We start from the raw sequence: 25780 nt of genomic DNA on the forward strand, positions 1-25780 counted from the left end.
TTATCCATGTATGTATGTATATATCTATATATTTATATATCTATATATCTATATATCTATATATCTATATATATATATATATATATATATATATATATATATATATATATATCGCTCTGGTGTGTGCTGGCAAACTCTCCCTCTGTCTCCCCAAAGGGCTAGTGGGGTCCTGTCCTCTATCAGAGCATTCCCTGTGTGTGTGCTGTATGTCGGTACGTTTGTGTCGACATGTATGAGGAGAAAAATGATGTGGAGACGGAGCAGATTGCCTGTAATAGTGATGTCACCCCCTAGGGGGTCGACACCTGAGTGGATGAACTGTTGGAAGGAATTACGTAACAGTGTCAGCTCTGTATAAAAGACAGTGGTTGACATGAGACAGCCGGCTACTCAGCTTGTGCCTGTCCAGACGTCTCATAGGCCGTCAGGGGCTCTAAAGCGCCCGTTACCTCAGATGGCAGATATAGACGCCGACACGGATACTGACTCCAGTGTCGACGGTGAAGAGACAAATGTAACTTCCAGTAGGGCCACACGTTACATGATTGAGGCAATGAAAAATGTTTTACACATTTCTGATAATACGAGTACCACCAAAAAAGGGGTATTATGTTCGGTGAGGAAAAACTACCTGTAGTTTTCCTGAATCTGAGAAATTAAATGAGGTGTGTGATGATGCGTGGGTTTCCCCCGATAACAACTGATAATTTCTAAAATGTTATTGGCATTATATCCTTTCCCGCCAGAGGTTAGGGTGCGTTGGGAAACACCCCCTAGGGTGGATAAAGCGCTCACACGCTTGTAAGGGCTCTACCCTCTCCTGAGATGGCCGCCCGTAAGGATCCTGCTGATAGAAAGCAGGAGGGTATCCTAAAATGTATTTACACACATACTGGTGTTATACTGCGACCAGCAATCGCCTCAGCCTGGATGTGCAGTGCTGGGTTGGCGTGGTCGGATTCCCTGACTGAAAATATTGATACCCTAGATAGGGACAGTATTTCTCTTTCATCCATCTGGGGGACGCTGCGCACTTACTAATGGGTTAGAGTGTGTGGGATGGGAGTTTGGCACAGAACCTATAGAAAACTAACTCCTCCCCCCTCTAACCCCTCCCATCTCCAGCCTAACAGCAGATTACCCCAGTTTTAGTTTTGTGCCTGATGAGTACAGGCACAGTTTTTTTGCCTATAGTTTTTAGCTAGGTTTCTTTTGATTTCTTTTCAGTTTTGTTCCATACTTAGTCCCTGTGTACAGGTGACAGGTATAGTTTGAGTGGGGTTAGCTAGGATTTTTTTCCCACTCTACATAGCCTCTGGGAAGCCACCATACTGAAGTCACTGGGGCTTTCTTCTTGCCGGGCAGAGCTCCGAGGAGGCACTTCTCAGGTAGGACAGCCACAACCTGCCTGGGCAGTGTTGGGCTGTTATCTCCGCTGACAGTACTTTATATGATTGCTGTGTCTGTCCCCTCTACACCCCCCCTCCCCCCGCGGGCGGGTGTCTGTTACGGCGCTGTAAGGAGGCCTGACAGGGTTGCTTAACTGTGCACGCTGTTTGAAAGTGTCCCTGCTGCCAGGAAGGCAGCGTGCTCTTATTTAGACGGAGCGGTTCTAAGGGGGATGTGAGCCCTTCCCGCTTCCGCCGCTGGGAAGCCGCGTCTCTGGTACAGGCGCCGGGGTCATGTTGCAGAAGGGGACTGTACAGGCTGGCCGCGGCGGGAGCCAGAGGGGGAAGTAAGCACTTCCCGCCTTGATCTCCCGCTCAGCCAGTTATTGATGCCCGTCCACCTCATTCTGTGGGAGCGACTTTGATCTATGGATGCCAGCTTCCCGCGTGGCAGTCTTTACTATTCCGCCCATCACTGTCTGTGGGGGTGGACTCGAGCAGCGGGTGACATTTTAGTGCATTCCCTATCAGTGCTGTCTCATCAGGGAACACTGCACAACGCCCTGAGGAGAATCTGTGACAAAATCTTAACTCACCCTGTTATTATACAGGCGGGGATCAGAACAGAGAAGTGTCTTGAGTAAAATCAGAAATAGTTTTATTTCTTGTCTACTATGTATTAGTAGTTTCACGGTTATAAGGTTTTTATTTTTCTCTAACGTCCTAGTGGATGCTGGGGACTCCGTCAGGACCATGGGGAATAGCGGGCTCCGCAGGAGACAGGGCACATCTAAAAAGCCTTTTAGGTCACATGGTGTGTACTGGCTCCTCCCCCTATGACCCTCCTCCAAGCCTCAGTTAGGTTTTTGTGCCCGTCCGAGAGGGTGCAATCTAGGTGGCTCTCTTAAAGAGCTAGTTAGAAAAGTTTTTTTTTAGGTTTCTAATCAGTGTCTCCTGCTGGCGACAGGAGCACTGCAACGAGGGACTTAGGGGAGAGACTTGCAACTCACCTGCCTGCAGGAGGATTGAAGTCTTAGGCTACTGGACACTGAGCTCCAGAGGGAGTCGGAACACAGGTCAGCCTGGGGTTCGTCCCGGAGCCGCGCCGCCGATCCCCCTTACAGACGCTGAAGAACGGCAGAACGGAGGTCCGGAAACAGGCGGCAGAAGACTTCAGTCTTCATAGAGGTAGCGCACAGCACTGCAGCTGTGCGCCATTGTTGCTACACGGCTCACGGATCTCGGTCACGGAGGGTGCAGGGCGCTGCTGGGGGCGCCCTGGGCAGCAATATAGAGTACCTTAGAGGCAAATAAATACATCACATATAGCCATTAAGGCTATATGTATGTATTTAACCCAGGCCAGTTTATTAGAAAAACCGGGAGAAAAGCCGCCGAAAAAGGGGCGGAGCTTATTCTCCTCAGCACTCGGCGCCATTTTCCTGCACGGCTCCGCTGGTGAGGAAGGCTCCCACGACTCTCCCCTGCACTGCACTACAGAAACAGGGTAACAAAGAGAGGGGGGGCATAAATTGGCGATATAATTATATATTGAGAGCGCATATATAGAAACAACACCTTCTAGGGTTGTTATATACAGTATAGCGCTTTTGGTGTGTGCTGGCAAACTCTCCCTCTGTCTCCCCAAAGGGCTAGGAGGGTCCTGTCTTCAATAGAGCATTCACTGTGTGGCTGCTGTGTGTGTCGGTACATGTGTGTCGACATGTATGAGGACGAAGTTGGTGTGGAGGCAGAGCAATTGCCGATGATGGTAATGTCACCCCCTAGGGAGTCGACACCGGAATGGATGGCTTTGGTTATGGAATTACGTGATAATGTCAGCACATTACAAAAGTCAGTTGACGAAATGAGACGCCCGGCAAACCAGTTAGTACCGGTTCAGGCATCTCAGACACCGTCAGGGGCTGTAAAACGTCCCTTACCTCAGTCAGTCGACACGGGTACCGACACAGATGAATCTAGTGTCGACGGTGAGGAAGTAAACGTATTTTCCAATAGGGCCACACGTTATATGATCACGGCAATGAAGGAGGCTTTGCAGCTCTCTGATACTACTGGTACCTCAAAAAGGGGTATTATGTGGGGGGTTAAAAAACTGCCTGTATTTTTCCCAGAATCAGAGGAATTGAATGATGTGTGTGATGAAGCGTGGGTTACCCCCGATAGAAAATTGCCAATTTCAAAGAAGTTATTGGCATTATACCCTTTCCCACCAGAGGTTAGGGCGCGCTGGGAAACACCCCCTAGGGTGGATAAGGCGCTCACACGTTTATCAAAGCAAGTGGCGTTGCCGTCTCCTGATACGGCCGCCCTCAAGGATCCAGCAGATAGGAGGCTGGAAACTACACTGAAGAGTATATACACGCATACTGGTGTTATACTGCGACCGGCAATAGCCTCAGCCTGGATGTGCAGTGCTGGGGTAGTGTGGTTGGATTCTCTGACTGAAAATATTGATACCCTGGATAGGGACAGTATTTTATTGACTCTAGAGCAATTAAAGGATGCTTTTCTTTATATGCGAGATGCTCAGAGAGATGTTTGTACTCTAGCATCAAGAGTAAGCGCAATGTCCATATCTGCCAGAAGAAGTTTATGGACGCGACAGTGGTCAGGTGATGCGGATTCCAAGAGGCATATGGAAGTATTGCCATACAAGGATACAAGGGAGAGGAATTGTTTGGGGTCGGTCTTTCGGACTTGGTGGCCACGGCAACTGCCGGCAAATCCACTTTTTTACCTCAGACTCCTTCCCAACAGAAAAAGACACCGTCTTTTCAGCCGCAGTCCTTTCGCTCCTATAAAAAGCGACCAAAAGGACAGTCTTATCTGCCGCGAGGCAGAGGAAAGGGTAAGAAAGGGCAGCAAGCAGCCCCTACCCAGGAACAGAAGCCCGCCCCGGTTTCTACAAAGCCATCAGCATGACGCTGGGGCTGTACAAGTGGACTTAGGAACGGTGGGGGGTCGGCTCAAAAATTTCAGCAATCAATGGGATCACTCACAAGTAGACCCGTGGGTCCTGCAGATAATATCTCAGGGGTACATGCTGGAGTTCGAAAGGTCTCCTCCTCGCCGGTTCCTAAAGTCTGCTTTACCAACGTCTCCCTCAGAAAGGACGTTGGTTTTGGAAGCCATTCACAAGCTGTATTCTCAGCAGGTGATAGTCAAGGTACCCCTCCTACAACAGGGAAAGGGGTATTATTCCACACTATTTGTGGTACCGAAACCGGACGGTTCGGTAAGACCTATTCTAAATCTGAAATCCTTGAACCTGTATATACAGAAATTCAAGTTCAAGATGGAGTCACTCAGAGCAGTGATAGCAAACCTGGAAGAGGGGGACTTCATGGTGTCCTTGGACATAAAAGATGCTTATCTACATGTCCCAATTTACCCTTCACACCAAGGGTATCTCAGGTTCGTGATACAAGACTGTCATTATCAGTTTCAAACGCTGCCGTTTGGTTTGTCCACGGCTCCTCGGGTCTTTACCAAGGTAATGACCGAAATGATGGTTCTTCTACGAAGAAAAGGCGTATTAATTATCCCGTACTTGGACGATCTCCTAATAAGGGCAAAGTCCAGAGAACAGCTGGAAGCCAGTGTGGCACTATCACAAGTAGTGCTTCGGCAACATGGGTGGATTCTAAATCTTCCAAAATCTCAATTGACTCCGACAACACATCTGTTGTTTTTGGGCATGATTCTGGACACGGTTCAGAAAAAGGTATTTCTCCCAGAGGAGAAGGCAAAGGAGCTATCCGAACTTGTCAGGAACCTCCTAAAACCAGGAACTGTGTCAGTACATCAATGCACGAGAGTCCTGGGAAAAATGGTGGCTTCGTACGAAGCGATTCCTTTCGGCAGATTCCATACAGGACTGGGTCCTGGTGACTACGGATGCCAGCCTACGAGGTTGGGGAGCAGTCACAAAGGGAAGAAACTTCCAGGGTGTGTGGTCAAACCTGGAAAAGTCTCTTCACATAAATATACTGGAGCTAAGAGCGATATACAATGCCCTAAGCCAAGCAAGACCTCTGCTTCAGGATCAGCCGGTGCTGATCCAGTCCGACAACATCACGGCAGTCGCCCACGTCAACCGACAAGGCGGCACGAGAAGCAGAAGTGCAATGACGGAAACTGCACGGATTCTGCGCTGGGCGGAGAATCATGTCGTAGCACTGTCAGCAGTGTTCATCCCGGGAGTGGACAACTGGGAAGCAGACTTCCTCAGCAGACACGACCTTCACCCGGGAGAGTGGGGACTTCATCCAGAAGTTTTCAACATGATGGTGAACCGTTGGGAAAAACCAAAGGTGGACATGATGGCGTCTCGCCTCAACAAAAAGTTGGACAGGTATTGCGCCAGGTCAAGAGACCCACAGGCAATAGCTGTGGACGCTCTGGTAACACCATGGGTGTACCAGTCAGTATATGTGTTCCCTCCTCTGCCTCTCATACCAAAGGTACTGAGAATTATACGGAAAAGAGGAGTAAGAACAATACTGGTAGCTCCGGACTGGCCAAGAAGAACTTGGTATCCAGAACTTCAAGAGATGCTCACGGAGGATCCGTGACCTCTACCTCTAAGAAGGGACCTGCTTCAACAGGGACCTTGTATGTTCCAAGACTTACCGCGACTGCGTTTGACGGCATGGCGGTTGAACGCCGGATTCTAAAAGAAAAGGGCATTCCTGAGGAAGTTATTCCGACTTTAATTAAAGCCAGGAAAGATGTGACCGCACAACATTATCACCGTATTTGGAGAAAATATGTTGCGTGGTGTGAGGCCAAGAAGGCTCCAACGGAAGAATTTCAATTGGGTCGATTCTTACATTTCCTGCAAGCAGGATTGTCTATGGACCTAAAATTGGGGTCCATTAAAGTTCAAATTTCGGCCTTATCAATTTTCTTCCAGAAAGAATTGGCGTCAGTGCCTGAAGTACAGACTTTTGTAAAAGGTGTACTACATATACAACCCCCAATAGTGCCTCCAGTGGCACCGTGGGATTTGAACGTGGTTCTAAATTTTCTCAAATCTCATTGGTTTGAGCCTTTAAAATCGGTAGATTTAAAATACCTTACATGGAAGGTAACGATGCTATTGGCCCTGGCTTCAGCCAGGAGAGTTTCAGAATTGGCGGCTTTGTCGTACAAAAGCCCATATCTGATTTTCCATTCGGACAGGACAGAATTGCGGACACGTCCTCAATTTCTCCCTAAGGTGGTTTCGGCTTTTCACTTGAACCAGCCTATTGTGGTGCCTGCGGCGACTAGCGACTTGGAGGACTCCAAGTTACTGGACGTTGTCAGAGCATTGAAAATATATATTTCAAGGACAGCTGGAGTCAGAAAATCTGACTCGTTGTTTATATTGTATGCACCCAACAAGATGGGTGCTCCTGCGTCTAAACAGACGATTGCACGTTGGATATGTAGCACAATCCAACTTGCACATTCTGTGGCAGGCCTGCCACAGCCTAAATCTGTAAAGGCCCACTCCACAAGGAAAGTGGGCTCATCCTGGGCGGCTGCCCGAGGGGTCTCGGCATTACAACTTTGCCGAGCAGCTACGTGGTCAGGGGAGAACACGTTTGTAAAATTTTACAAATTTGATACTCTGGCTAAGGAGGACCTGGAGTTCTCTCATTCGGTGCTGCAGAGTCATCCGCACTCTCCCGCCCGTTTGGGAGCTTTGGTATAATCCCCATGGTCCTGACGGAGTCCCCAGCATCCACTAGGACGTTAGAGAAAATAAGATTTTACTTACCGATAAATCTATTTCTTGTAGTCCGTAGTGGATGCTGGGCGCCCATCCCAAGTGCGGATTGTCTGCAATGTTTGTACATAGTTATTGTTACAAAAATCGGGTTATTACTATTGTTGTGAGCCATCTTTTTAGAGGCTACTTCGTTTTGTTATCATACTGTTAACTGGGTTCAGATCACAAGTTGTACGGTGTGATTGGTGTGGCTGGTATGAGTCTTACCCGGGATTCAAGATCCTTCCTTATTGTGTACGCTCGTCCGGGCACAGTACCTAACTGAGGCTTGGAGGAGGGTCATAGGGGGAGGAGCCAGTACACACCATGTGACCTAAAAGGCTTTTTAGATGTGCCCTGTCTCCTGCGGAGCCCGCTATTCCCCATGGTCCTGACGGAGTCCCCAGCATCCACTACGGACTACGAGAAATAGATTTATCGGTAAGTAAAATCTTATTATCTCACCCTGTTTATTACACAGGTGGGGATTATATGTTAACTAATATAGACATTATGTTTATAAAAGGGCTATACCTCAATCTATAGAGCTCTGGACCACAGCACACAGAGTCAAGAGGAGCAGTAGTAAGGCATACTGTGCTTGGGTTGTGACTATTCCATGGTCAGTAAATCTCTTAAAGGAACAGCAGGTTCATTAGTTTACTACACAGAAGCTCCAATAGCCTTGTGGCCTAATACTGTATAATTTGATTCCCGTATACATTAATTACATGCTCCCAGTGTGACTCCAGTCTTCCTAAATGGTAGCATGGACCCAGGTACACAATGCTCCGGGACAAAAGTTGAGGAGCAGCCGGGAGGTTACAGGAATCATTCTATGTCTCCGTGGGCCAGAGACGCCCCAATCCAGAGTAATACAGATGGTGTAGTGGTTGGCATTGCTCCCTCATGGCACTGAGGCCAGGAGTTTGTTTACATAAAAATCTATGCATATTCCAAGCAGGTTTAAATTTGATCTACAGTCTTAACCTCTACCACCTCTGTTGGGAGACTATTCCACTTATTCACTACTTAAAAAAAAAAAAAAAAAAAAAAAGGGGAAAGAAAATGTTCCTTATGTTTTGTCCCTGAACCTGCCTCCTTCCAGTTCGATATATGCACGAACTGTGTGAGGATGTATGCATGTATGTATATATGTATATCCCTGTGCTTGCAGGGTTTTTATTGGGGTTCCAGGACTAAGCCACAAATACCGATGTTGTCAGAGTCTACCTTTCCTTCAACTATAACAGTGTAATGGGTTTGGTACTCTGTTTACTACTTAATCACTAGTCTTGGTTAAAAATGTTAATGATATGTAACATAAAATGTGGAACTATGTCACACAAGACAGACTAGTTCTGTTTCTTGTACCCTAGGTACTTATGATTTGCCAAATGGCTGAACACAGTTCACCGCTCCTTAATCAGCTCATACTGTGCAGTGAGCCTTGTGCCTGACAGACAATATAACTTAGTTACTTCAGAGGCAAATCCTTATGTCCAAGTGGTTATAAGCTCAATAGTTAGGGTCGCTTCTGAGGAAGGTTTAGTTTTACACTGCCTGGTATCTGTCTAACATGACTTTCTTCGGTAGGATCATTGCGTCCTCAGGGTATACCGCCAACTGGCGGAGTCCTGCGCCTCCCTATTTTTCGTTCCTGATTCTGCCCACGTGTTGAGGCTTCGTCTAACGAAAATGGTGAGAGAAATCCTGTCAGGGAGGATCCTTCAGGATAGGAATATGAAATAATCTACTGAATTTCTTGGTTTCCACCTCTTCCTCCACGAGAATGTTGATGGAAGTCTGACTCCACACCTGATGCAAAGGTTTATATTTCCAGGGAAATGTCTGTCTCCAGTACACACTGTTGTCGGTTCGATTTTGGTGTCTCATTATTAGAGACAATATTTCTTTATCCTTTTGTTGATGAAGACACTAACCTGATGAAGGTTCCACTAATAATTAGTGCACGCATCCATCAGGGGAAAGCCTAGGACGACTGTCTTTACTAACGTACTGTATGTGAATTCATTCTGACAGGAATATTCCTACGCCCTCTCCTGGCTAATGCATGAATCTTTAAACCGGTGGCAGATTGCATAATGCAAGTTGTCCATTCTTGTGTCAGCTGATCCTTTTCAAATTATCCTTTGACATATTTGGTCTCTGAAGCTCTATTCCCTGTCTACTCTGTTACATCTTTTCCCTGGCTATGACACCCTTATATTCATTTTGGTTGCAAATTGTGAAATTCTGCTTCCAGATTAAAGCGTACTTTGCAGGCAAGAGCAAATATCTCTATTGGTAAGGTGTATGCCTACAGTATAACAGGTCGTGGGTTCTCATCCTCAGTATAATAGCTGAGAAATGTGTGTTTTAACATATATGTCAGGGGAATATGTATTCTTTTGGGAGGCATTTGTCCGCCTAGAACACGGACTTCTGATGTGTCCTCTACAGGGATCACGGAGTCGGGCAGTCTGGTTCCCAGTGGGGGGGGGGGGGCAACTTTTTCAGAGTCCACTGGTACGTTGGATGTCCTGAATTTGTATCACGGACATATATTCTGAATCTTGGAGAAAACGTACCAAGCAGGATTCTTTAGTGCCCCTCTTGTTTAAGTTTCATCCAAGAGACAGGCTCTAATCATTGCAGTGTGTTCGTTATGCACCACAGGAGTATTCAGTACAATCCTTTTCCCATCATCAGGGTCTTGGGGATTTTTTTTTTTTTTTTTTTTATGCTATTTTCCCATCGCTGACTTCTTGGGTCAGTTGTTGCAAAAAGAGATCTGTCTCATGCACGCTTAGTCATACATTTCTTCCTTCGCAGAGGATGATATTCAGGGGTCTTCTTTTCGATCCCAGGTATCTCGAACTTTGGCGGAGTCGAGGATTTCCTGACCAGAATAGACTCTTCTGCAGTTTCCACGGGGGTCAGTACTCCGCGGCATACCATTTCTCTGCAGGACAGTGGTGACTTTACACAATGTTATTACTCCCAGGATTGAGTTTACGTAAACCACAGTTCGGTCTCTCATTTCAAGTACAAAAATATTTTCATTGGTCTATGTTTTCGTGGACTACACGATCAAAATCTGATCTATAGGACTTCATTCTGTATCGACATAGAGGGTCATAACCACAGTCAAAAGGCTCAGACGTTACGGTCTTTGGTTTCAACTCTGGCGTTTTCAATGACACTAAAGTCCAAGGTAGTGATGTCACTTCCGGTCTATGGGCGATCCACAACACCTTGACTCCAGCTCAATGTAATCTACAAGGTTTTTTCCACTGTAGACTATATCAACTTGTGCTGTTGCATGCAAAGCTGGAGAGCCATCGGAACAGTATCTAACATATGCAGAGGGCGAAAATTTGGGTTCCGACAATATCGGTCATCTCCAGTTACAAAATAGGCATCTGGGAAGTGGCCTTCCTGGGTCGTCAGGCTAGTCTTACCTTGAAGTATGTAAGATCAACGAGTATTCCTGGATTTTGGTGTATCTCTGTGACTAGCCTTCATAGACCTCAGGGCTTCCTTGGTAATGTGATCACTCTGGGGATCCGCTTGTGGCAATCGTGGAAGTCGTGTCCGTTCCTTATAATTTTTCATCTGGCATATTTATTCTGCCTCTGGCAAAATCTAGTGAGTACTTCACCACATTTGACCGGTGACTCTTTCGGTCTTCCTAATCTGCTCTAGATTTGACTGTTGACTCTACTCTGCAATGCTTCAGGCCAGGGCTCCTTACAGGGTGCCTTTTCGGCCGGCTCTCCATATTCAACCTTTGCAACATCACCGGGATTTTGATTCGTCTGACTGTGCTGGCGTGATTGTGGAGAACAGTGTCATCAAGCCCTGCTACGTTTCCGGCTCACTAACCAATTGCAGTGTCCAGAACACATCGTCGTTTTGTACATTTGTAACAGTCACTGAGCTGGAGTCCTTAGTCTATTACACCTCTTGCCTTTTGTTTATGCAGTCATGGTGGTTTTAACTACAAACAAACCACAAGTTATATTTGTTTTTTCCTCTTCAGCCTTTTGTGCTTCCTGTGTCGTCCCGGTCTCGTCCGGGGCAGGTCGACACGGCCTTATTGGTTGTCGTTCATGCCTTTCGTATTACCTTGTTGGGTTTTGTCTGTTGTGCCCAAGAGTGGCTGGCCAGCCTCTAAGAACACGGTGGCGCGCTGGGTTACTTCTGCTATTCGGCAGGCGTATGTTTCTTAGGCGTTGCCTTTTCCGGTTTTCTTAAGGGCTCACTCGACTAGAGCTATTGGAGCCTCTTGGGCTGTTCGCGGTGGTGTATCTCTCGAACAGCTGTGTAGAGCGGCGACCTAGTCGTCCGTGCATACCTTCACGAAGTTCTACCATTTACCTTTGGTTTGGAGACTGCCTCTGTTGGGCGTCAGATTTTGCAGACTGCTATGCAGTCTGTGTCTCCCTCCTCTAATCAGCTTGCTTGGGGAAATCCCATTAGTAAGTGCGCAGCGTCCCCCAGATGGATGAAAGAGAAAAAGGGATTTTTGTTTACTTACCGTAAAATCTCTTTCTCTGATTCCATCTGGGGGACGCTGCGATCCCTCCCGTATTTTTTTGTCTGGTTTATTGGATACATTCTGTTCTATCTCCTCCGGCTTTGCTAAACGTTAACTGAGGTAATCTGCTGTTAGGCTGGAGATGGGAGGGGTTAGAGGGGGGAGGAGTTAGTTTTCTATAGGTTCTGTGCCAAACTCCCATCCCACACACTCTAACCCATTAGTAAGTGCGCAGCGTCCCCCAGATGGAATCAGAGAAAGAGATTTTACGGTAAGTAAACAAAAATCCCTTTATTTTTGCCTATAGAGCATTTAAAAGATGCTTTTCTATATATGCGTGATGCACAGCGGAATATTTGCCGACTGGCATCAAGTCTAAGTGCGTTGTCCATTTCTACCAGTAGAGGGTTATGGACACGACAGTGGTCAGGTGATGCGGATTTCAAACGGCATTTGAAAGTATTGCCTTATTAAGGGGAGGAGTTATTTGGGGTCGGTCTTTCAGACCTGGTGGCCACGGCAACAGCTGGGAAATCCACGTTTGTACCCCAGGTCGCCTCTCAACATGAGAAGACGCTGTATTATCAGGCGCAGTCTTTTCGTGGACAAGCGGGCAAAAGGTTCCTCATTTCTGCCCCGTGACAGAGGGAGAGGAAAAAGGCTGCAGAAATCAGCCAGTTCCCAGGAACAGAAACCCTCTGCCAAGCCCTCAGTATGACGCTGGGGCTCTACAAGCAGAATCGGGCACGGTGGGGGGCCCGTCTCAATGAATTTCAGCGCGCAGTGGGCTCACTCGCAAGTAGACCCCTGGATCCTTCAGGTGATATCTCAGGGGTACAAATTGGAATTCGAGACGTCTCCCCCTCACCGTTTCCTAAAGTCGGCTTTACCGATGTCTCCTTCTGACAGGGAGACAGTTTTGGAAGCCATTCAGAAGCTGTATTCCCAGCAGGTGATAATCAAGGTACCCCTCCTGCAACAGGGAACGGGGTATTATTCCACACTGTTGTGGTACCGAAGCCGGACGGCTCGGTGAGACCGATTCTAAATCTAAAATCTTTGAACACTTACATACAGAGGTTCAAATTCAAGATTGAGTCACTCAGAGCAGTGATTGCGAACCTGGAAGAAGGGGACTACATGATGTCTCGGGACATCAAGGATGCTTACCTTCATGTCCAAATTTACCCTTCTCACCAAGGGTACCTCAGGTTTATGGTACAGAACTGTCACTATCAGTTCAGACGCTGCCGTATGGATGGTCCACGGCACCCCGGGTCTTTACCAAGGTAATGGCCGAAATGATGATATTCCTTCGGAGGAAGGAAATTTAAATTATCCCTTACTTGGACGATTCCCTGATAAGGGTAAGATCCAGGGAACAGTTGGAGGTCGGTGTAGTACTATCTCAGGTAGTGTTGCGGCAGCACGATTGGATTCTCAATATTCCAAAATCGCAGCTGGTTCCGACGACTCGTCTTCTGTTCCTAGGGATGATCCTGGACACAGTCCAGAAAAAGGTGTTTCTCCCGGAGGAGAAAGCCAGGGAGTTATCCGAGCTAGTCAGGAACCTCCTAAAACCGAGCCAAGTCTCAGTGCATCAATGCACAAGGGTTCTGGGTAAAATGGTGGCTTCCTACGAAGCAATCCCATTCGGCAGATTCCACGCAAGAACTTTCCAGTGGGACCTGCTGGACAAATGGTCCGGGTCGCATCTTCAGATGCATCAGCGGATAACCCTGTCACCAAGAACAAGGGTGTCCCTCCTGTGTTGGTTGCAGAGTGCTGATCTTCTAGAGGGCCGCAGATTCGGCATTCCGGACTGGGTCCTGGTGACCACGGATGCCAGCCTGCGAGGATGGGGAGCAGTCACACAGGGAAGGAATTTCCATGGCTTATGGTCAAGCCTGGAGACATCACTTCACATAAATATCCTGAAGCTAAGGGCCATTTACAATGCTCTAAGCTTAGCAAGACCTCTGCTTCAAGGTCAGCCGGTGTTGATCCAGTCGGACAACATCACGGCAGTCACCCACGTAAACAGACAGGGTGGCACAAGAAGCAGGAGGGCAATGGCAGAAGCTGCAAGGATTCTTCGCTGGGCGGAAAATCATGTGATAGCACTGTCAGCAATTCCGGGAGTGGACAACTGGGAAGCAGACTTCCTCAGCAGACACGACCTCCACCCGGGAGAGTGGGGACTTCACCCAGAAGTCTTCCACATGATTATAAACCGTTGGGAAAAACTCGACAGGTATTGCGCCAGGTCAAGGGACCCTCAGGCAATAGCTGTAGACGCTCTGGTAACACCGTGGGTGTACCAGTCAGTGTATGTGTTCCCTCATCTGCCTCTCATACCCAAGGTACTGAGATTGATAAGATGGAGAGGAGTAAGCACTATATTCGTGGCTCCGGATTGTCCAAGAAGGACTTGGTAACCGGAACTTCAAGAGATGCTCACGGAGGATCCGTGGCCTCTACCTCTAAGAAGGGACCTGCTCCAGCAAGGACCCTGTCTGTTTCAAGACTTACCGCGTTTGACGGCATGGCGGTTGAACGCCGGATCCTGAAGGAAAAAAGGCATTCCGGATGAAGTCATCCCTATCCTGATCAAAGCCAGGAAGGATGTAACCGCAAAACATTACCGCATTTGGCGAAAATATGTTGCGTGGTGCGAGGCCAGTAAGGCCCGACGGAGGAAATTCAACTGGGTCGATTCCTACATTTCCTGCAAACAGGAGTGTCTATGGGCCTGAAATTGGGGTCCATTAAGGTTCAAATTTCGGCCCTGTCAATTTTCTTCCAAAAAGAACTAGCTTCAGTCCCTGAAGTTCAGACGTTGTAAAAGGGGTACTGCATATACAGCCTCCTTTTGTGCCTCCAGTGGCACCTTGGGATCTCAATGTAGTTTTTGGGTTCCAAAAGTCACACTGGTTTGAACCACTTAAATCTGTGGAGTTAAAATATCTCACATGGAAAGTGGTCATGCTGTTGGCCCTGGCCTGGGCCAGGCGCGTGTCCGAATTGGCGGCTTTATCCTGTAAAAGCCCTTATCTGATTTTCCATTCGGACAGGGCGGAATTGAGGACTCGTCCTCAGTTTCTCCCTAAGGTGGTTTCAGCGTTTCACCTGAACCAACCTATTGTGGTGCCTGCGGCTACTAGGGACTTGGAGGACTCCAAGTTGCTAGACGTTGTCAGGGCCCTGAAAATATGTTTCCAGGACGGCTGGAGTCAGAAAATCTGACTCTCTGTTTATCCTGTATGCACCCAACAAGCTGGGTGCTCCTGCTTCTAAGCAGACTCTTGCTCGTTGGATTTGTAGTACAATTCAGCTTGCACATTCTGTGGCAGGCCTGCCACAGCCAAAAATCTGTAAATGCCCACTCCACAAGGAAGATGGGCTCATCTTGGGCGGCTGCCCGAGGGGTCTCGGCTTTACAACTTTGCCGAGCAGCTACTTGGTCAGGAGCAAATACGTTTGTAAAATTCTACAAAATTGATACCCTGGCTGAGGAGGACCTGGAGTTCTCTCATTTGGTGCTGCAGAGTCATCCGCACTCTCCCGCCCGTTTGGGAGCTTTGGTATAATCCCCATGGTCCTTATGGAGTCCCCAGCATCCACTTAGGACGTTAGAGAAAATAAGAATTTACTTACCGATAATTCTATTTCTCGTAGTCCGTAGTGGATGCTGGGCGCCCATCCCAAGTGCGGATTGTCTGCAATACTGGTACATAGTTATTGTTACCAAAAAATCGGGTTGTTGCTGTAGTGAGCCATCTTTTCTAGAGGCTCCTCTGTTATCATGCTGTTAACTGGGTTTAGATCACGAGTTGTACGGTGTGATTGGTGTGGCTGGTATGAGTCTTACCCGGGATTCAAAATCCTTCCTTATTGTGTACGCTCGTCCGGGCACAGTATCCTAACTGAGGCTTGGAGGAGGGTCATAGGGGGAGGAGCCAGTGCACACCAGGTAGTTCTAAAGCTTTACTTTTGTGCCCAGTCTCCTGCGGAGCCGCTATCCCCCATGGTTCTTACGGAGTCCCCAGCATCCACTACGGACTACGAGAAATAGAATTATCGGTGAGTAAATGCTTATTTTTGTCCTGGGTTATTAGTGCTGGGTGTGTGCTGGCATACTCTCTCTCCCTCTCTGTCTCTCCTAAGGGCCTTGTGGGGGAACTGTCCTCAGATAAGAGGGTTCCCTGAGTATGTGGTGTGTCGGTACGTGTGTGTCTACATGTCTGAGGTAGAAGGCTTTTCGAGGGAGGAGGAGGAGCAAATGAATGTGGTGTCAACGTCGACTGCGCCGACACCTGACTGGATGGATATGTGGAATGTTTTAAGTGCCAATGTAAATTTATTACACAAAAGATTGGATAAAGCTGAAGCTAGGGAACAGTTAGGGAGTCAACCCATGCCTGTACCTATGTCGCAGGGACCTTCGGGGGGCCAAAAAGCGCCCAGTATCCCAAATAGTTGACATGGATACCGACACGGATTCTGACTCCAGTGTCGAATATGATGATGCAAAATTACAGCCAAAGGTGGCTAAATGTATTCGATATGATTATTGCAATCAAAGATGTTTTGCATATCACAGAGGAACCCCCTGTTCCTGACACGTGGGTACACGTGTATAAGGGAAAGAAAACTGAGATAAACTTTCCCCCCTCACATGAGCTGAACGAGTTATGTGAAAAAGCTTGGGAATCTCCAGACAAGAAACTGCAGATTCCCAAAAGGATTCTTATGGCGTATCCTTTCCCGCCAACGGACAGGATACGGTGGGAATCATCCCCTAGGGTGGACAAAAAGCTTTGACACGCTTATCCAAAAAGGTAGCGCTGCCTTCCCAAGATACGGCTACCCTCAGGGATCCTGCTGATCGCAAGCAGGAGGTTACCCTGAAGTCCATTTATACACATTCAGGTACCTTACTCAGACCGGCTATTGCGTCGGCCTGGGTGTGTAGTGCTGTAGCAGCATGGACAGATACCATATCAGCGGAAATTGATACCCTGGATAAGGATACCATCCTATTGACCCTGGGACATATAACAGATGCTGTCTTATATATGAGAGATGCACGAAGACATTGGTCTATTGGGTTCGAGAATTAACGCTATGTCGATCTCGGCTAGAAGAGTCCTTTGGACCAGACAATGGACAGGTGATGCCGACTCAAAAAGGCATATGGAGGTTTTACCTAACAAGGGTGAGGAATTGTTTGGGGAAGATCTCTCGGACCTGGTCTCCACTGCTACGGCAGGCAAATCTAATTTTTTACCGTATATTCCCTCACAACCTAAAAAAGCACCGCATTATCAAATGCAGTCCTTTTGATCAAATAGAAACAAAGGCCGTGGATCGTCCTTTCTTGCCGAGGTAAGGGCAGAGGGAAAAAGCTGCACAACACAGCTAGTTCCCAGGAACAGAAGTCCTCCCCGGCCTCTGCAAAATCCACCGCATGACGCTGGGGCTCCACTAAGGGAGTCCGCCCCATTGGGGGCACATCTTCGAATTTTCAGCCACATCTGGGCCCACTCACAGGTGGATCCCTGGGCAATAGAAATTGTTTCCCTCGGTTACAAACTGGAATTCGAAGAGGTGCCTCCTCGCCGGGTTTTCAAATCTGCTCTGCCAACGTCTCCTCAAGAACGGGAGATAGTGTTAAATGCAATCGACAAATTGTATCTTCAACAGGTGGTGGTCAAGGTTCCCCCGCTTCAACAGGGCAGGGGATATTACTCAACCCTGTTTGTGGTCCCGAAACCGGACGGTTCGGTCAGACCCATTTTAAATTTAAAATCCCTGAACCTATACTTGAAAAGGTTCAAATTCAAGATGGAATCGCTCAGGGTGGTCATCGCCAGCCTGGAAGGGGGAGATTTTATGGTATCTTTGGACATAAAGGATGCATACCTTCATGTTCCCATATATCCACCTCATCAGGCGTACCTGAGATTTGCGGTAGAGGATTGTCATTACCAATTTCAGATGTTGCCATTTGGGCTTTCCACGTCCCCGAGAATTTTCACCAAGGTAATGGCGGAAATGATGGTGCTCCTGCGCAAGCAAGGTGTCACAATTATCCCGTACTTGGACAATCTCCTCATAAAAGCGAGATCAAGAGAACAATTACTGAACAGCGTGTCACTTTCACTGAAGGTGTTACAGCAACAGGGCTGGATTCTCAATATCCCGAAGTCGCAGCTGGTTCCTACGACTCGTCTACCCTTCTTGGGCATGATTCTGGATACGGACCAGAAAAGGGTGTATCTGCGGATAGAAAAGGCTCAAGAACTCGTGACTTTGGTCAGGAACCTATTGAAACCAAAACAGGTGTCAGTGCATCACTGCACGCGAGTCCTGGGAAAGATGGTGGCATCTTACGAGGCCATTCCATTCGGCAGGTTCCATGCGAGGACCTTCCAATGGGACCTACTGGACAAATGGTCCGGGTCGCATCTATAAATGCATCGGTTGATCACCCTGTCCCCCAGGGCCATGGTGTCTCTCCTGTGGTGGCTGCAAAGTGCTCACCTTCTAGAGGGCCGCAGATTCGGCATTCATGACTGGGTCCTGGTGACCACGGACACGAGCCTCCGAGGTTGGGGTGCAGTCACACAAGGAAGGAACTTCCAGTGTCTTTGGTCAAGTCAGGAGACTTGTCTTCACATCAACGTCCTGGAGCTAAGGGCCATATTCAACGCCCTTCGTCAAGCGGAGACTTTGTTTCGCGACTTACCAGTTCTGATCCAGTGAGACTACATCACCGCAGTAGCTTATGTAAACCGCCAGGGCGGCACAAAGAGCAGAGTGGCAATGGTGGAAGCCACAAAGATTCTACGCTGGGCGGAAAACCATGTAAGCGCCCTATCAGCAGTGTTCATTCCGGGAGTGGACAACTGGGAAGCAGACTTCCTCAGCAGGCACGACCTGCATCCGGGAGAGTGGGGACTTCATCAGGAAGTCTTCACACAGATTGCAAGCCAGTGGGGCCTGCCCCAGATAGACATGATGGCGTCTCGCCTAAACAAAAAAACTGCAAAGGTATTGCGCCAGGTCAAGAGACCCTCAGGCAGTAGCGGTGGACGCACTAGTGACACCGTGGGTGTTCCACTCAGTATATGTTTTTCTTCCTCTTCCTCTCATCCCAAAGGTGTTGAGAATAATAAGAAAAGGAGGATTTCTGACAATTCTCATTGTTCCAGATTGGCCACGAAGGGTCTGGTACCCGGAATTGCAGGAGATGCTCACAGAAGATCAGTGGCCTTTTCCTCTAACAAATTGGTAAATCTGCACAGAATATGGTACAGGTTGAGTATCCCATATCCAAATATTCCGAACTGCGGAATTTTTTGAGTGAGATAGTGAAACCTTTGTTTTCTGATGGCTCAATGTAACCAAACTTTGTTTAATACACAAAGTTAGTAAAAATATTGTATTAAATGACCTTCAGGCTGTGTGTATAAGGTGTATATGAAACATAAATGCATTCTGCGCTTAGACCTGGGTCCCATCCCCATGATATCTCATTATGGTATGCAATTATTCCAAAATACGGAAAAATCTGATATCCAAAATACTTCTGGTCCCAAGCATTTTGGATAAGGGATACTCAACCTGTATTAGTAATGTTTATATTAATTTAGTAATTTGTTAAACCAACATTATGCTTACTACACAAATAAATTCAGCAATGGGTTGGTGTTATTCCCGGAAAATAGTTCAGTAAACTATATGGAAAATGTGGTCTTAAGAGAGCAAAAGACAAAAGCAGCTATGTGCCTTTTCCAGGGCACACTTAGAAAAAATATAAGTAAGTGATGAATTATGAAAATATGAGTATATTAATACTTAACTTTTATTGAGATCTACTTGATAAAAGGGAGAAGGCAAATATAGATAATTGCTATAAATTTTGGGCGATAAAAATTAGAAAGGCGAAAATATGTTTACTCCCTTAATGATCCAAAAATTACTTTAATTTTAAATTGAAATAATCTTTGTGGGAGTAAACCTGCTCCATTGGGTTCAGCTATCCCATGTCAGAATATCAGAATTAAATATTGGTGAAAATTCAATGCCTGGGACTGCACAGAGAACTGGAGAGACTCAAATGATGTGAGCGTAAAATACCTACGGTACCTAGTATTCCCTGGTGGTCTCCCAACCGGGTACTGACCAGGCCCTGCAGTGTATGGCTTCCAAGATCAGACGAGGTTGGGCATACTGAGTGCGGTTTGACCGTAGGTGAGTAAATATCCAGCATGTGCAATCAATTCTAGTGTGCGGTTACTCCAGGCAAATTTTATGGATATGATAGTCTGACAGGGATTAATCCCCTGAATGGAATATAAATGATTCTGTGCAATGAAAAACCACACTGTATTCTAATGGGTGTTTGTTGCCCCCATATGAAATTCCTATTGTTATATCGCATTTATGCAAAGAACAAAAAATATGTATTCTTAAAGCATATACTGAATGTTCCTGTGACTGCATATCAAACAACTAGAGATTTAGATTCCATAGGGAAAGGCCATGTTTGTTGGATATGCAAATCACTATCACCATCATGTTCTAATGGTTGTGATGCTGAATAAGAAAAAAACAATCATATAAATATGATAATCCAACAGGGATTGATCCCCTGAATTGGATATGTGCAATAAACAAAAAAAACAACAATGTTATACATATGCTGAATGTTCCTATGGCTAGATATCACATCATATAAATACTAGACATTCAGATTGCATAGGGGGAGGCCGTTTTTCCAAATAAGCATATAGTGTTTGTTGCACTGAGTATCATAATATAAAGAAAAATGGAAAGAAAGGGGAGAACAGACACCCTTGAACTAGGCACCTCAAATATTCACAGCTAATGCTGTTAATTGATCTACATAAAGGATGAGTGCTACCTCCCACTGTGCCCCTGAATTGTTTGGACAAGGTGGAGGAATAGTTAGGCTGTGCCTAGATAGGAGTCCCCACTGGTGGAAGTTGAAAAAAATGCCTCACTGGGTGTGCGGCTCAAACCTTAATGCCTGCATGCATTGGTGGACAGTGTGAGGCCTGAAGTGTCCCGCAGTTGTGGGTAGAGGTTTCCAGCCAGGGAGAGGGTGTGCTGAACTTGGAGCTGTGGAGCCGATGTCCGCGGTCCGAGCGACCGGAAGTTCGGACACCGGGACTGGAAGTGACGTACGTTTCGCTCTGGGAGCTTGATCGCCTGCTCCCAGGGCTCACAACCGCCTTACTTAAGCTGAGGACCAGCCTACCAGACACAGAGGTGTGTGTGGAGGCGGACCAGCTGGGACTAACGTCCTAATGTGAACAGTCTCCTGCTTTGTTTATACAATCATGTGCAGGGGATGTTCAGGGAGGAAATTAAATTAAGTTAGAAGTGTTGTTAGTATAAATACATGTCATTTATGAACTTTAGTTTAAGAGTTGTAAAAAGCGCTTGGAGAATTATAAAATAAGTAGGGGTATAAATAAATAATGATCATAATGAGGAACTGCTGGGATAGTGCTAAAATCCATTTTCTCTGACGTCCTAGTGGATGCTGGGAACTCCGTAAGGACCATGGGGAATAGACGGGCTCCGCAGGAGACTGGGCACTCTAAAGAAAAGATTAGGTACTATCTGGTGTGCACTGGCTCCTCCCTCTATGCCCCTCCTCCAGACCTCAGTTAGAATCTGTGCCCGGCCAGAGCTGGGTGCTCCTAGTGGGCTCTCCTGAGCTTGCTAGAAAGAAAGTATGTTAGGTTTTTTATTTTCAGTGAGATCTGCTGGCAACAGACTCACTGCTACGAGGGACTGAGGGGAGAGAAGCAAACCTACCTGCTTGCAGCTAGCTTGTGCTTCTAAGGCTACTGGACACCATTAGCTCCAGAGGGATCGAACACAGGGCCCGACCTCGATCGTCCGTTCCCGGAGCCGCGCCGCCGTCCCCCTTGCAGAGCCAGAAGACAGAAGAAGCGACGAAATCGGCGGCTGAAGACTCCTGTCTTCATTAAGGTAGCGCACTGCAGCTGTGCGCCATTGCTCCCACAGCACACCACACACTCCGGTCACTGTTGGGTGCAGGGCGCTGGGGGGGGCGCCCTGGGCAGCAATTAGATTACCTTTTGGCACAAAATGCACATAATACAGTTTATAAAACTGTATATGTGCAAAAAACCCCGCCATTAATATTATACAAAATGCGGGAGAAGCCTGCCGCTGAGGGGGCGGGGCCTTCTTCCTCAGCACACCAGCGCCATTTTCTCTTCACAGCTCCGCTGGAAGGACGCTCCCCAGGCTCTCCCCTGCAGTATCCATTACAACAAGGGTAAAAAAGAGAGGGGGGGCACATAAATTTAGGCGCAATTGTGATAATAAGCAGCTATTGGGAAAAATCACACTTTTTAGTGTAAATCCCTGTGTTATATAGCGCTGTGGTGTGTGCTGGCATACTCTCTCTCTGTCTCCCCAAAGGACTTTGTGGGGTCCTGTCCTCAGTCAGAGCATTCCCTGTGTGTGTGCGGTGTGTCGGTACGGCTGTGTCGACATGTTTGATGAGGAGGGTTACGTGGAGGCGGAGCAAGGGCAGATAAGTGTGGTGTCGCCCCCGACGGGGCCGACACCGGATTGGATGGATATGTGGAAGGTTTTAACCAACAGTGTCAACTCCTTACATAAAAGGATCGATGACGCAGCAGCCTTGGGACAGCCGGGATCTCAGCCCGCGCCTGCCCAGGCGTCTCAGAGGCCATCAGGGGCTCATAAACGCCCGCTAGCTCAGATGGTAGACACAGATGTCGACACGGAGTCTGACTCCAGTGTAGATGAAGATGAGACAAATGCACAGTCTACAAAAGCCATCCGATGCATGATTACTGCAATGAAAAATGTATTGCACATTTCTGATATTAACCCAGTTACTACCAAGAAGGGTATTATGTTTGGGGAGAAAAAGCAGCCAGTGACTTTTCCCCCATCTGATGAATTAAATGAATTGTGTGAGGAAGCGTGGAGTTCCCCTGATAAGAAACTAGTGATTTCTAAGAGGTTACTGATGGCGTACCCTTTCCCGCCAACGGACAGGTTACGTTGGAAAACATCCCCTAGGGTGGACAAGGCGCTCACACGTTTATCAGAAAAGGTGGCACTGCCGTCTCAGGATACGGCCGCCTTAAAGGAGCCTGCGGATAGAAAGCAGGAAGCTATCCTGAAGTCTGTGTATACACACTCAGGTACTATACTGAGACCTGCTATTGCTTCAGCATGGATGTGTAGTGCTGCAGCCGCATGGTCTGATTCCCTGTCAGACAAAATTGATTCCCTCGACAGGGATACTATTTTGCTAACCATAGAACATATAAAAGACGTCGTCTTATATATGCGGGATGCACAGAGGGACATTTGCCTGCTGGCATTTAGAATTAATGCGATGTCCATTTCTGCCAGGAGAGTATTATGGACTCTGCAGTGGACAGGTGATGCTGATTCCAAAAGACACATGGAGGTGTTGCCTTATAAGGGTGAGGAATTGTTTGGGGACGGTCTCTCGGACCTCGTATCCACGGCAACAGCCGGGAAGTCAACATTTTTACCTCAGGTTCCCTCACAGCCTAAGAAAGCACCGTATTATCATGTACAGTCCTTTCGGCCTCAGAAAGGCAAGCGGATCAGAGGCGCATCCTTTCTGCCCAGAGGCAGGGGTAGAGGAAAGAAGCTGCACCAGGCAGCCAGTTCCCAGGAACAAAAGTCCTCCCCCGCTTCCTCTAAGTCCACCGCATGATGCTGGGGCTCCACAGGCAGAGCCAGGTGCGGTGGGGGCGCGTCTCCGAAACTTCAGCAACCAGTGGGTTCGCTCACAAGTGGATCTCTGGGCTGTACAAATTGTATCTCAAGTATACAAGCTGGAATTCGAGGTGACTCCCCCTCGCCGTTACCTCAAATCAGCCTTACCAGCTGCTCCCAGGGAAAGGGAGGTAGTATTGGCGGCAATTCACAAGCTGTACCTCCAGCAGGTGATAATCAAGGTTCCCCTCCTTCAACAGGGACGGGGTTACTATTCCACAATGTTTGTGGTACCGAAACCAGACGGTTCGGTGAGGCCCATTCTAAATTTCTCTAACGTCCTAGTGGATGCTGGGGACTCCGTAAGGACCATGGGGGAATAGCGGCTCCGCAGGAGGCTGGGCACAGCTAAGAAAGAATTAGGACTATCTGGTGTGCACTGGCTCCTCCCACTATGACCCTCCTCCAGACTTCAGTTAGAATCCTGTGCCCGGCCGAGCTGGATGCACACTAGGGGCTCTCCTGAGCTCCTAGAAAGAAAGTATATGTTAGGTTTTTTATTTTACAGTGAGATCTGCTGGCAACAGACTCACTGCAGCGAGGGACTAAGGGGAGAAGAAGCGAACCTACCTAACTGGTGGTAGCTTGGGCTTCTTAGGCTACTGGACACCATTAGCTCCAGAGGGATCGACTGCATGGAACCGGCCATTGGTGTTCGGTCCCGGAGCCGCGCCGCCGGCCCCCTTACAGAGCCAGAAGCAAGAAGAAATCCGGAAAATCGGCGGCAGAAGACATCAGTCTTCACCAAGGTAGCGCACAGTACTGCAGCTGTGCGCCATTGCTCCTCATACACACTTCACACTCCGGTCACTGAGGGTGCAGGGCGCTGAGGGGGGGGCGCCCTGAGAAGCAATAAATACACCTTGGCTGGCAAATATATCACAATATATAGCCCCAGAGGCTATATATGTGATAAATACCCCTGCCAGAATCCATAAAAAAGCGGGAGAAAAGTCCGCGAAAAAGGGACGGAGCTATCTCCCTCAACACACTGGCGCCATTTTCTATTCACAGTGCAGCTGGAAGACAGCTCCCCAGGCTCTCCCCTGTAGTTTTCAGGCTCAAAGGGTTAAAAAGAGAGGGGGGGCACTAAATTTAGGTGCAATATTGTTTATACAAGCAGCTATTGGGGGAAAAATCACTCCGTTATAGTGTTAATCCCTGCATTATATAGCGCTCTGGTGTGTGCTGGCATACTCTCTCTCTGTTTTCCCAAAGGACTTTGTGGGGTCCTGTCCTCAGTCAGAGCATTCCCTGTGTGTGTGCTGTGTCGGTACGGCTGTGTCGACATGTGGGATGAGGAAGGTTACGTGGAGGTGGAGCAGAGGCCGATAAATGGGATGTCGTCCCCTGTGGGGCCGACACCAGAGTGGATGGATAGGTGGAAGGTATTAAACGACAATATCAACTCCTTACAAGGCTGGATGACGTAAAACAGCTGTGGGACATCCGGCTTCTCAGCCCGCGCCTGCCCAGGCGTCTCAAAGGCCATCAGGGGCTCAAAAAAGCGCCCGTTACCTCAGATGGCATACACAGATGTCGACACGGAGTCTGACTCCAGTGTCGACGAGATTGAGACATATAAACAATCCACTAGGAACATCCGTTACATGATCTCGGCAATAAAAAATGTGTTACGCATTTCTGACATGAACCCAAGTACCACATAAAAGGGGTTTTATTTTTGGGGAGAAAAAGCAGCCAGTGTTTTGTTCCCCCATCAGATGAATGAATGAAGTGTGTAAAGTAGCGTGGGTTCCCCCGATAAGAAACTGGTAATTTCTAAAAAGTTACTGATGGCGTACCCTTTCCCGCCAGAGGATAGGTCACGTTGGGAGATATCCCTTAGGGTGGATAAGGCGCTCACACGTTTGTCAAAAAAGGTGGCACTGCCGTCTTAGGATACGGCCACCTTGAAGGAGCCTGCTGATAAAAAGCAGGAGGCTATCCTGAAGTCTGTATATACACACTCAGGTTATATACTGAGACCTGCAATTGCCTCAGCATAAATTAGTGCTGCTGCAGCGTGGTCTGATACCCAGTCAGATAATATTAATACTCTAAGACAGGGATAATAGTTTGCTAACATAGAGCATATTAAAGATGTTGTCTTATATATAAAGGATGCACAGAGGGATATTTGCCGGCTGGCATCCAGAATTAATGCAATGTCCATTCTGCCAGGAGGGTATTAGAAACCCGGCAGTG

At 47.6% G+C, this 25780-nt stretch overlaps 1 protein-coding gene and 1 pseudogene across 1 annotated transcript in view; one reads left to right on the plus strand and one right to left on the minus strand.

The window, feature by feature from the left end:
* CCT6A (chaperonin containing TCP1 subunit 6A) overlaps window positions 1-25780 on the plus strand; it is a 233355-nt gene that overhangs the window by 42038 nt on the left and 165537 nt on the right. The window lies entirely within an intron of this gene.
* LOC135052608 (5S ribosomal RNA) lies at window positions 19856-19974 on the minus strand (annotated as a pseudogene).

This window comes from Pseudophryne corroboree, chromosome 2 (assembly GCF_028390025.1).
Source record: "Pseudophryne corroboree isolate aPseCor3 chromosome 2, aPseCor3.hap2, whole genome shotgun sequence".
NCBI classification, from domain to species: Eukaryota; Metazoa; Chordata; class Amphibia; order Anura; family Myobatrachidae; genus Pseudophryne; species Pseudophryne corroboree.